This window comes from Stegostoma tigrinum, chromosome 17 (assembly GCF_030684315.1).
Source record: "Stegostoma tigrinum isolate sSteTig4 chromosome 17, sSteTig4.hap1, whole genome shotgun sequence".
Taxonomy (NCBI): domain Eukaryota; kingdom Metazoa; phylum Chordata; class Chondrichthyes; order Orectolobiformes; family Stegostomatidae; genus Stegostoma; species Stegostoma tigrinum.
In genome coordinates this window covers 12,607,210-12,622,448 of record NC_081370.1, presented here as the reverse complement: position 1 = coordinate 12,622,448, position 15,239 = coordinate 12,607,210, and the positions used below count along the sequence as shown (strand labels likewise).

Genomic DNA, 15,239 nt, shown 5'->3' with positions numbered 1-15,239 from the left:
CCTACACACACACACCCCTCCCGTCCTACACACACACACCCCTCCCGTCCTACACACACACACACACACACACACACACACACACACGCCCCTCCTGTCCCCCACACACACACACACACACACACCCCTCCTCCCCTACATACACACACACACAACCCCTCCTGTCCTACACACACACCCCTCCTATCCTACACACACACACTCCTCCTCCCCTACATACACACACACACAACCCCTCCTGTCCTACACACACACCCCTCCTATCCTACACACACACACTCCTCCTGTCCCACACACACACACGCACACACACACACACACACACACACACCCCTTCAGTCCCCCAAACACATACAGGCCCCTCCTGTCCTACACACACAGAGGTGCGCACGCCCCTACTGTCCTACACACACACACACACACACACACACACACACACGCCCCTACTGTCCAACACACACACAGGCGCACACGCCCCGACTGTCCTTCACATACACAAGCACCTCCTGTCCTGCACATATACAGGCACACACGCCCACTTCTGTCCTACACACGCACACACACACACACAGACGCACACACGCCCCTCCTGTCCGACACACACACACACGCACACACACGCACACACAGGGCCACTCCAGTCCTATACATGCACACACATGCCTCTCCTGTCCCACACACACAATCACACACACCCCACTGTCCTACACACACACACAAACACACACACACCCCTCCTGTCCCACACATACACACACACACCTCTCCTGTCCTACACACCCACACACCCCTCCTGTCCTACACACACACACACACCCCTCCTGTCCTACACACCCACACACCTCTCCTGTCCTACACACACACACACCTCTCCTGTCCTACACACCCACACACCTCTCCTGTCCTACACACACACACACCCCTCCTGTCCTAAACACCCACACCCACCTCCTGTCCTACACACCCACACCCCCTTCCTGTCCTACACACACACACCCCCTTCCTGTCCTACACACACACACACCCCTCCTGTCCTACACAGACACAACCCCTCCTGCCCTACACACACACACACACACACATACACACACACCCCTCCTGTCCTACTCACACACACACGCACACACCTCTCCTGTCCTACACACACACACACACACTTCCTGTCCTACACACACACATACACACTCCTCCTGTCCTACACACACACACCCCTCCTATACCCCCCCCCCCACACACACACACCCCTCCTGTGCTACACATACACACACACACCTCTCCTGTCCTACACACACACACACACATACCAACCCTCTTGTCCTACACACACCACAACCCTCCTGTCCGACACACACACACCCCTCTTGTCCTACACACCCACACCCCCATCCTGTCCTACACACCCACACCCCCATACCCCCCCTCCTGTCCTACACACACACACACACACACACCCCTCCTGTCCTACACACACACCCACACACACACCCCTCTTGTCCTACACACACACACACACCCCTCCTTGTCCTACACACACACACACACACACACACACACACACCCCTCCTGTCCTACACACACACCCCTCCTGTCCTACACACACACACACACCCCTCCTGTCCTACACACACACACACACACAGACACACACACACCCCTCCTGTCCTACGCACACAGACACACACACCCCTCCTGTCCTACACACACAGACACACACACACCCCTCCTGTCCTACACACACAGACACACACACCCCTCCTGTCCTACACACACAGACACACACCCCTCCTGTCCTACACACACACCCCTCCTGTCCTACACACACACCCCTCCTGTCCTACACACACACACACCCCTCCTGTCCTACACACACACACACACCCCTCCTGTCCTACACACACACACACACACACACACACACCCCTCCTGTCCTACACACACACCCCTCCTGTCCTACACACACAGACACACACACACCCCTCCTGTCCTACACACACACACACACCCCTCCTGTCCTACACACACAGACACACACACACCCCTCCTGTCCTACACACACAGACACACACACACCCCTCCTGTCCTACACACACAGACACACACACACCCCTCCTGTCCTACACACACAGACACACACACCCCTCCTGTCCTACACACACAGACACACACACACCCCTCCTGTCCTACACACACAGACACACACACACCCCTCCTGTCCTACACACACAGACACACACACCCCTCCTGTCCTACACACACACACACACACCCCTCCTGTCCTATACACACACACCCCTCCTGTCCTACACACACACACACACACACACCCCTCCTGTCCTACACACACACCCCTCCTGTCCTACACACACACACACACCCCTCCTGTCCTACACACACACACACACACACACAGCCCTCCTGTCCTACACACACAGACACACACACACCCCTCCTGTCCTACGCACACAGACACACACACCCCTCCTGTCCTACACACACAGACACACACACACCCCTCCTGTCCTACACACACAGACACACACACACCCCTCCTGTCCTACACACACACCCCTCCTGTCCTACACACACACACCCCTCCTGTCCTACACACACACACACACACACCCCTCCTGTCCTACACACACACACACCCCTCCTGTCCTACACACACACACACACACACACACACACACACACCCCTCCTGTCCTACACACACAGACACACACACCCCTCCTGTCCTACACACACAGACACACACCCCTCCTGTCCTACACACACAGACACACACCCCTCCTGTCCTACACACACACACACCCCTCCTGTCCTACACACACACACACACACACACACACACACACACCCCTCCTGTCCTACACACACACACACACACACACACCCCTCCTGTCCTACACACACACACACACACACACACCCCTCCTGTCCTACACACACACACACCCCTCCTGTCCTACACACACACACACCCCTCCTGTCCTACACACACACACACACACACACACCCCTCCTGTCCTACACACACAGACACACACACACCCCTCCTGTCCTACACACACACACACACACACACACCCCTCCTGTCCTACACACACAGACACACATACCCCTCCTGTCCTACACACACAGACACACACACACCCCTCCTGTCCTACACACACAGACACACACACACCCCTCCTGTCCTACACACACAGACACACACACCCCTCCTGTCCTACACACACACCCCTCCTGTCCTACACACACACACACACACACACACACACACACACACACACACACACACACACACACACACACACACACACCCCTCCTGTCCTACACACACACACACACACACCCCTCCTGTCCTACACACACACACACACACACACCCCTCCTGTCCTACACACACACACCCCTCCTGTCCTACACACACAGACACACACACCGCTCCTGTCCTACACACACAGACACACACACCCCTCCTGTCCTACACACACAGACACACACCCCTCCTGTCCTACACATACACACCCCTCCTGTCCTACACATACATACACACACACACACCCCTCCTGTCCTACACACACACACACACACACACACACACCCCTCCTGTCCTACACACACACACACCCCTCCTGTCCTACACACACACACACACACACACACCCCTCCTGTCCTACACACACACACACACCCCTCTTGTCCTACACACACAGACACACACACCCCTCCTGTCCTACACACACAGACACACACACCCCTCCTGTCCTACACACACACACACCCCTCCTGTCCTACACACATACACACACCCCTCCTGTCCTACACACACACACACCCCTCCTGTCCTACACACACACACACCCCTCCTGTCCTACACACACACACACATACACACCCCTCCTGTCCTACACACACACACACACACACCCCTCCTGTCCTACACACCCACACCCCCTTCCTGTCCTACACACACACACCCCCTTCCTGTCCTACACACACACACCCCCTTCCTGTCCTACACACACACACACCCCTCCTGTCCTACACAGACACAACCCCTCCTGCCCTACACACACACACACACATACCCCTCCTGTCCTACTCACACACACACGCACACACCTCTCCTGTCCTACACACACACCTCTCCTGTCCTACACACACACACAAACACTTCCTGTCCTACACACACACATACACACTCCTCCTGTCCTACACACACACACCCCTCCTATACCCCCCCCCACACACACACACCCCTCCTGTGCTACACATACACACACACACCTCTCCTGTCCTACACACACACACACACACACACCAACCCTCTTGTCCTACACACACCACAACCCTCCTGTCCGACACACACACACCCCTCTTGTCCTACACACCCACACCCCCATCCTGTCCTACACACCCACACCCCCATACCCCCCCTCCTGTCCTACACACACACACACACACATACCCCTCCTGTCCTACACATACATACACACACACACACCCCTCCTGTCCTACACACACACCCACACACACACCCCTCTTGTCCTACACACACGCACACAACCCTCCTTGTCCTACACACACACACACACACACACACACACACACACACACACACACACACACACACACACACACCCCTCCTGTCCTACACACACACCCCTCCTGTCCTACACACACAGACACACATCCCTCCTGTCCTACACACACACACACAGACACCCCTCCTGTCCTACACACACACACACACCCCTCCTGTCCTACACACACACACACACACACCCCTCCTGTCCTACACACACACACACACACACACACACACCCCTCCTGTCCTACACACACACACACACACACCCCTCCTGTCCTACACACACACACACACACCCCTCCTGTCCTACACACACACACACACACACACACACACACCCCTCCTGTCCTACACACACACCCCTCCTGTCCTACACACACACCCCTCCTGTCCTACACACACACACACACACCCCTCCTGTCCTACACACACACACACACACACACAGCCCTCCTGTCCTACACACACAGACACACACACACCCCTCCTGTCCTACGCACACAGACACACACACCCCTCCTGTCCTACACACACAGACACACACACACCCCTCCTGTCCTACACACACAGACACACACACCCCTCCTGTCCTACACACACAGACACACACCCCTCCTGTCCTACACACACACCCCTCCTGTCCTACACACACACCCCTCCTGTCCTACACACACACACACCCTCCTGTCCTACACACACACACACACACACACACCCCTCCTGTCCTACACACACACCCCTCCTGTCCTACACACACAGACACACACACACCCCTCCTGTCCTACACACACACACACACACACACACACCCCTCCTGTCCTACACACACCCCTCCTGTCCTACACACACAGACACACACACACCCCTCCTGTCCTACACACACAGACACACACACACCCCTCCTGTCCTACACACACAGACACACACACACCCCTCCTGTCCTACACACACAGACACACACCCCTCCTGTCCTACACACACAGACACACACCCCTCCTGTCCTACACACACACCCCTCCTGTCCTACACACACACACACACCCCTCCTGTCCTACACACACACACACACACACACCCCTCCTGTCCTACACACACACACACCCCTCCTGTCCTACACACACACACACCCCTCCTGTCCTACACACACACAGACACACACCCCTCCTGTCCTACACACACACACACACACCCCTCCTGTCCTACACACACACACACACACACACACACACACCCCTCCTGTCCTACACACACACCCCTCCTGTCCTACACACACACACACACACCCCTCCTGTCCTACACACACACACACACACACCCCTCCTGTCCTACACACACACACACACACACCCCTCCTGTCCTACACACACACACACCCCTCCTGTCCTACACACACACACACACCCCTCCTGTCCTACACACACACACACACCCCTCCTGTCCTACACACACACACACACCCCTCCTGTCCTACACACACACACACACACACACACACACACACCCCTCCTGTCCTACACACACACCCCTCCTGTCCTACACACACACACACACACACACCCCTCCTGTCCTACACACACACACACACACCCCTCCTGTCCTACGCACACAGACACACACACCTCTCCTGTCCTACACACACAGACACACACACACCCCTCCTGTCCTACACACACAGACACACACACCCCTCCTGTCCTACACACACAGACACACACCCCTCCTGTCCTACACACACACCCCTCCTGTCCTACACACACACAGACACCGCTGCTGTCCTACACACACAGACACACACCCCTCCTGTCCTACACACACACACACACCCCTCCTGTCCTACACATACACACCCCTCCTGTCCTACACATACACACCCCTCCTGTCCTACACACACAGACACACACACCGCTCCTGTCCTACACATACAGACACACACACCGCTCCTGTCCTACACACACAGACACACACACCCCTCCTGTCCTACACACACAGACAGACACCCCTCCTGTCCTACACACACACACACACACAGCTCCTGTCCACCCCGCCCCACACACACACCTGCTGCACCCCCCCACACACACCTCCTGTCCCCACCCGACACACACTGACCTCCTGTCCCCTCCTCCACACACACACCTCCTGTCCCCCACCCCACACACACACACACCTCATGTCCCCCCAACACACATACCTCCTGTCAACTCCCCAGCACACACACACCTCCTTGTCACCCCCCCACCACACACACACCTCCTGTCACCCCCCCACACATACCTCCTGTCTCCCCCGACACACAGACCTCCTGTACCCCCCTCCATACACACACCTCCTGTCCCCCACCCCACACACACACACACCCCTCCTGTCCTACACACACAGACACACACACCGCTCCTGTCCTACACACACAGACACACACACCCCTCCTGTCCTACACACACAGACAGACACCCCTCCTGCCCTACACACACACACACTCCTCCTGTCCTACACACACACACCCCTCCCCTCCTGACCTACACACACACACACCCCTCCTGTCCTACACAGACACACACCCCTCCTGTCCTACACACACACACACACACACTCACTCAGCTCGTGTCCCCCCTGCCCCCAACACACACCTCCTGTCCCCCTCCGACACACACACACCTCCTATCCGACACACACACACACACACGCACCCCTCCTGTCCTATATACACACACACACACACACATATACGTACCCCTCCTCTCCTATATACATACACACCCCTCCTGTCCTACACACACACACCCACACCCCTCCTGTCCTAGACACACACACCCCTCCTGTCCTACACACACACACGCACCCCTCCTGTCCTATACACACACACACACCCCTCCTGTCTTACACACACACACACCCCTCCTGTCTTACACACACACACACCCCTCCTGTCTTACACACACACACACATACCCCTCCTCTCCTATATACATACACACCCCTCCTGTCCTACACACACACACCCCTCCTGTCCTACACATACATACACACCCCTCCTGTCCTACACACACATACCCCTCTTGTCCTACACACACACACTCACTCAGCTCGTGCCCCCCTGCCCCCAACACACACCTCCTGTCCCCCCCCGACACACACACACACACACACCTCCTGTCCCCCCCGCCACACACAGGCCTCCTGTCCCCCCCTACCCCACACACATACATCCTGTCCCCCCGCCACACACACACACCTCCTGTCCCCCCCAACACACATATACACACCTCCTGTCCCCCCGCCCACACACACACTCACCTCCTGTCCCCCTGCCCACACACACACACCTCCTGTCCCCCCGCCCACACACACACACACACCTCCTGTCCCCCCGCCCACACACACACACCTCCTGTCCCCCTGCCCACACACATACACCTCCTGTCCCCCCGCCCACACACACACACACACCTCCTGTCCCCCCGCCCACACACACACACCTCCTGTCCCCCCGCCCACACACACACACCTCCTGTCCCCCCGCCCACACACACACACACCTCCTGTCCCCCCGCCCACACACACACACACACCTCCTGTCCCCCTGCCCACACACACACACCTCCTGTCCCCCCGCCCACACACACACACCTCCTGCCCCCACTCCACACATACACACCTCCTGTCCCCACACCCCCACACTCACACACCTCCTGTCCACCCCCGACACACACAAACACACACACACACACAGCTCCTGTCCACCCCCGCCCCACACACACACCTGCTGCACCCCCCCACACACACCTCCTGTCCCCCCCCGACACACACTGACCTCCTGTCCCCTCCTCCACACACACACCTCCTGTCCCCCACCCCCCACACACACACACCTCATGTCCCCCCCAACACACACACCTCCTGTCAACTCCCCAGCACACACACACCTCCTTGTCACCCCCCCCCACCACACACACACCTCCTGTCACCCCCCCACACATACCTCCTGTCTCCCCCGACACACAGACCTCCTGTACCCCCCCTCCATACACACACCTCCTGTCCCCCACCCCACACACAAACACACACACACACACACCTCCTGTACCCCCACCACACACACACCTCCTGTCCCCACCACACACACACCTCCTGTCCCCCCACCACACACACACCTCCTTCCCCCCCCACACACACACACACCTCCTTCCCCCCCCCACACACACACCTCCTTCCCCCCCCCACACACACACACACACACCTCCTTCCCCCCCCAACACACACACACACCTCCTTCCCCCCCCACACACACACGCACACCTCCTTCCCCCCCCCACACACACACACCTCCTCCCCCCCCCACACACACACACACACACACCTCCTTCCCCCCCCCCACACACACACACACACACATCTCCTTCCCCCCCCCCCCACACACACACACACCTCCTTCCCCCCCCCCCCCACACACACACACACCTCCTTCCCCCCCCCCACACACACACACACACACACACACACACACACACAGACCTCCTTCCCCCCCCCCACACACACACACACCTCCATCCCCCCACCCCACACACACACACACCTCCTTCCCCCCCCACACACACACACACCTCCTTCCCCCCGCCACACACACACCTCCTTCTCCCCCCCACACACACACACACACACCTCCTTCCCCCCCCAACACACACACACACCTCCTTCCCCCCCCACACACACACGCACACCTCCTTCCCCCCCCCACACACACACACACACCTCCTCCCCCCCCCACACACACACACACACACACCTCCTTCCCCCCCCCACACACACACACACACCTCCTTCCCCCCCCCCCCAACACACACACACACCTCCTTCCCCCCCCCCCCCCACACACACACACACCTCCTTCCCCCCCCCCACACACACACACACACACACACACACACACAGACCTCCTTCCCCCCCCCACACACACACACACCTCCTTCCCCCCACCCCACACACACACACACCTCCTTCCCCCCCGCCCACACACAAACACACCTCCTTCCCCCCCCCACACACACACACACACCTCCTTCCCCCGCACACACACACACACCTTCCCCCCCCCCACACACACACACACCTCCTTCCCCCCCACACACACACACACCTCCTTCCCCCCCACACACACACCTCCTTCCCCCCCCACACACACACACCTCCTTCCCCCCCCACACACACACACCTTCCACCCCACACACACACACACCTTCCCCCCCACACACACACACACACCTTCCCCCCCACACACACACCTCCTTCCCCCCCCACACACACACACCTTCCCCCCCACACACACACACACCTTCCCCCCCCCACACACACACACACCTCCTTCCCCCCCCCCACACACACACACACCTCCTTCACCCCCCCCACACACACACACACACCTCCTTACCCCCCCCACACACACACACACCTCCTTCCCCCCCCCACACACACACACACCTCCTTCCCCCCCCCACACACACACACACACCTCCTTCCCCCCCACACACACACACCTCCTTCCCCCCGCCACACACACACACACACCTCCTTCCCCCCCACACACACACACACCTCCTTCCCCCCCACACACACACACCTCCTTCCCCCCGACACACACACACCTCCTTTTCCCCCCCACACACACACACACACACACACCTCCTTCCCCCCCCACACACACACACACACACCTCCTTCTCCCCCCCACACACACACACACACACACACACACACACACAGACCTCCTTCCCCCCCCCACACACACACACACCTCCTTCCCCCCCGCCCACACACAAACACACCTCCTTCCCCCCCCCACACACACACACACACCTCCTTCCCCCGCACACACACACACACCTTCCCCCCCCCCCCACACACACACACACCTCCTTCCCCCCCACACACACACACACCTCCTTCCCCCCCACACACACACCTCCTTCCCCCCCACACACACACACCTCCTTCCCCCCCACACACACACACACCTTCCCCCCCACACACACACACACCTTCCCCCCCACACACACACCTCCTTCCCCCCCCCACACACACACACCTTCCCCCCCACACACACACACACCTTCCCCCCCACACACACACACACCTTCCCCCCCCCACACACACACACACCTCCTTCCCCCCCCCACACACACACACCCCTCCTTCCCCCCCCACAGACACACACACACCTCCTTCCCCCCCCCACACACACACACACCTCCTTCCCCCCCACACACACACACCTCCTTCCCCCCCACACACACACACACCTCCTTCCCCCCCACACACACACACCTCCTTCCCCCCCACACACACACCTCCTTCCCCCCCGCCACACACACACACACACCTCCTTCCCCCCCCCACACACACACCTCCTTCCCCCCCACACACACACACCTCCTTCCCCCCCACACACACACACCTCCTTCCCCCCCACACACACACATCCTTCCCCCCCCAACACACACACCTCCTTCCCCCCCCCACACACACACACACCTCCTTCCCCCCCACACACACCTCCTTCCCCCCACACACACACACATACACCTCCTTCCCCCCCACACACACACACATACACCTCCTTCCCCCCCACACACACACATACACCTCCTTCCCCCCCACACACACACACACACACACCTCTTTCCCCCCCCCCACACACACACACACCACCTCTTTCCCCCCCCACACACACACACACACACACACCCTCCTTCCCCCCCCCACACACACACACACCTCCTTCCCCCCCCCACACACACACACCTCCTTCCCCCCCGCCACACACACACACCTCCGTCCCCCCCCCCACACACACACACACCTCCTTCCCCCCCCCACACACACACACACCTCCTTCCCCGCCCAACACACATACACACACACCTCCTTCCCCCCCCCACACACACACACACACGCACACACCTCCTTCCCCCGCCACACACACACACACCTCCTTCCCACCCCACCACACACACACACACACACACACCTCCTTCAGCCCCCACCACACACACACACACACACACCTCCTTCCCCCCCCCACACACCTCCTTCCCCCCCCCACACACACACACACACCTCCTTCCCCCCCACCACACACACACACACACACACCTCCTTCCCCCCCCCCACACACACACACACCTCCTTCCCCCCACCCCACACACATACACACACACCTCCTTCCCCCCCCCACACACACACACCTCCTTCCCCCGCCACACACACACACACACCTCCTTCCCCCCGCCACACACACACACACACCTCCTTCCCCCCCACACACACACACACCTTCTTCCCCCCCACACACACACACACCTTCCCCCCAACACACACACCTCCTTCCCCCCCCACACACACACACACACCTTCCCCCCCACACACACACCTCCTTCCCCCCCCCACACACACACACACACCTCCTTCCCCCCCCCACACACACACACACACACCTCCTTCCCCCCCCACACACACACACACCTCCTTCCCCCCAACAACACACACACCTTCCCCCCAACACACACACCTCCTTCCCCCCACACACACACCTCCTTCCCCCCCCCTCCCCACACACACACACACGTCCTTCCCCCCCCACACACACACACACCTTCCCCCCCACACACACACACACCTTCCCCCCCACACACACACACACCTTCCCCCCCACACACACACACCTTCCCCCCCCACACACACACACACACCTCCTTCCCCCCCACACACACACACACCTCCTTCCCCCCCACACACACACACATACACCTCCTTCCCCCCTACACACACACACACCACCTTCCCCCCCCCACACACACACACACACACCTCCTTCCCCCCCCACACACACACACACACACACACCTCCTTCCCCCCCCACACACACACACACACCTCCTTCCCCCCCCCACACACACACACACACACACACCTCCTTCCCCCCCCCCCACACACACACACACACCTCCTTCCCCCCCCCCACACACACACACACACCTCCTTCCCCCCCCCACACACACACATCCTTCCCCCAACCACACACACACCTCCTTCCCCTCCACACACACACACATACACCTCCTTCCCCCCCCCCCCCACACACACACACACACACACACCTCCTTCCCCCCCCCCACACACACACACCTCCTTCTCCCCACACACACACACACCTCCTTCCCCCCCCCACACACACACACACCTCCTTCCCCCCCCCACACACACACACCTCCTTCCCCCCCCCACACACGCACACCTCCTTCCCCCCACCTCCTTCCCCCCCCACACACATACCTCCTTCCCCCCCCCACACACACACACACACCTCCTTCCCCCCCCCACACACACACACACACCTCCTTCCCCCCCCCCACACACACACACACCTCCTTCCCCCCCCGCCACACGCACACACACACACCTCCTTCCCCCCCACACACACACACACACCTCCTTCCCCCCGCCACACACACACACACCTCCTTCCCCCCCCCCCACACACACACCTCCTTCCCCCCCCACACACACACACACACACCTCCTTCCCCCCCCACACACACACACACACCTCCTTCCCCCCCCACACACACACACACACCTCCTTCCCCCCCCACACACACACACACCTCCTTCCCCCCCCACACACACACACACCTCCTTCCCCCCCCCACACACACACACACACACACACCTCCTTCCCCCCCCCACACACACACACACCTCCTTCAACCCCCCACACACACACACACACACACACCTCCTTCCCCCCCCCACACACACACACACACACACACACACCTCCTTCTCCCCACCCCACACACACACCTCCTTCCCCCCCCCCTACACACACACACACCTCCTTCCCCCCCCACACACACACACACCTTCCCCCCCAACACACACACCTCCTTCCCCCCAACACACACACCTCCTTCCCCCAACACACACACCTCCTTCCCCCCGACACACACACACACCTTCCCCCCCACACACACACAACACCTTCCCCCCCACACACACACGCACCTTCCCCCCCCACACACACACCTCCTTCCCCCCCACACACACACACACACACCTTCCCCCCCCCACACACACACACACACACACCTCCTTCCCCCCCCCCACACACACACACACCTTTTTCCCCCCCACACACACCTCCTTCCCCCCCACACACACACCTTCTTCTCCCCACCACACACACACCTCCTTCCCCCCCACCACACACACACACACCTCCTTCCCCCCCCCAACACACACACACACCTCTTCCCCCCCACACACACACGCACACCTCCTTCCCCCCCCCCACACACACACACACACCTCCTCCCCCCCCCCACACACACACACACACACACCTCCTTCCACCCCCCCCCACACACACACACACACACCTCCTTCCCCCCCCCACACACACACACACACCTCCTTCCCCCCCCCCCCCCCCACACACACACACACACACACACACACACACACACAGACCTCCTTCCCCCCCCCACACACACACACACCTCCTTCCCCCCCCCCACACACAAACACACCTGCTTCCCCCCCCACACACACACACACACCTCCTTCCCCCGCACACACACACACACCTTCCCCCCCCCCACACACACACACACCTCCTTCCCCCCCACACACACACACACCTCCTTCCCCCCCACACACACACCTCCTTCCCCCCCACACACACACACCTCCTTCCCCCCCACACACACACACACCTACCACCCCACACACACACACACCTTCCCCCCCACACACACACACACACCTTCCCCCCCACACACACACCTCCTTCCCCCCCCACACACACACCTTCCCCCCCCACACACACACACACCTCCTTCCCCCCCCCACACACACACACACCTCCTTCCCCCCCCACACACACACACACACACCTCCTTACCCCCCCCACACACACACACACCTCCTTCCCCCCCCCCACACACACACACACCTCCTTCCCCCCCACACACACACACCACACCTCCTTCCCCCCCCACACACACACACACCTCCTTCCCCCCGCCACACACACACACACACCTCCTTCCCCCCACACACACACACACACCTTCCCCCCCACACACACACCTCCTTCCCCCCACACACACACACCTTCCCCCCCCCACACACACACACACCTCCTTCCCCCCCCCACACACACACACACACTCCTTCCCCCCCCCACACACACACACACACACCTCCTTACCCCCCCCACACACACACACACCTCCTTCCCCCCCCCACACACACACACACCTCCTTCCCCCCCCCACACACACACACACACCTCCTTCCCCCCCACACACACACACACCTCCTTCCCCCGCCACACACACACACACACACTCCTTCCCCCCCACACACACACACACACCTCCTTCCCCCCCCACACACACACACCTCCTTCCCCCCCGACACACACACACACCTCCTTTCCCCCCCCACACACACACACACACACCTCCTCCCCCCCCACACACACACACACACACCTCCTTCCCCCCCCCCACACACACACACACCTCACACACACACACACACACACACACACAACCTCCTTCCCCCCCCCACACACACACACAC

At 60.1% G+C, this 15,239-nt stretch overlaps 1 protein-coding gene across 6 annotated transcripts in view; it reads right to left on the bottom strand.

Moving 5' to 3' along the window:
* Nucleotides 1–15,239, bottom strand: part of pacsin3 (protein kinase C and casein kinase substrate in neurons 3) — an 81,568-nt gene that overhangs the window by 30,307 nt on the left and 36,022 nt on the right. The gene's annotated exons all lie outside the window — the stretch shown is intronic.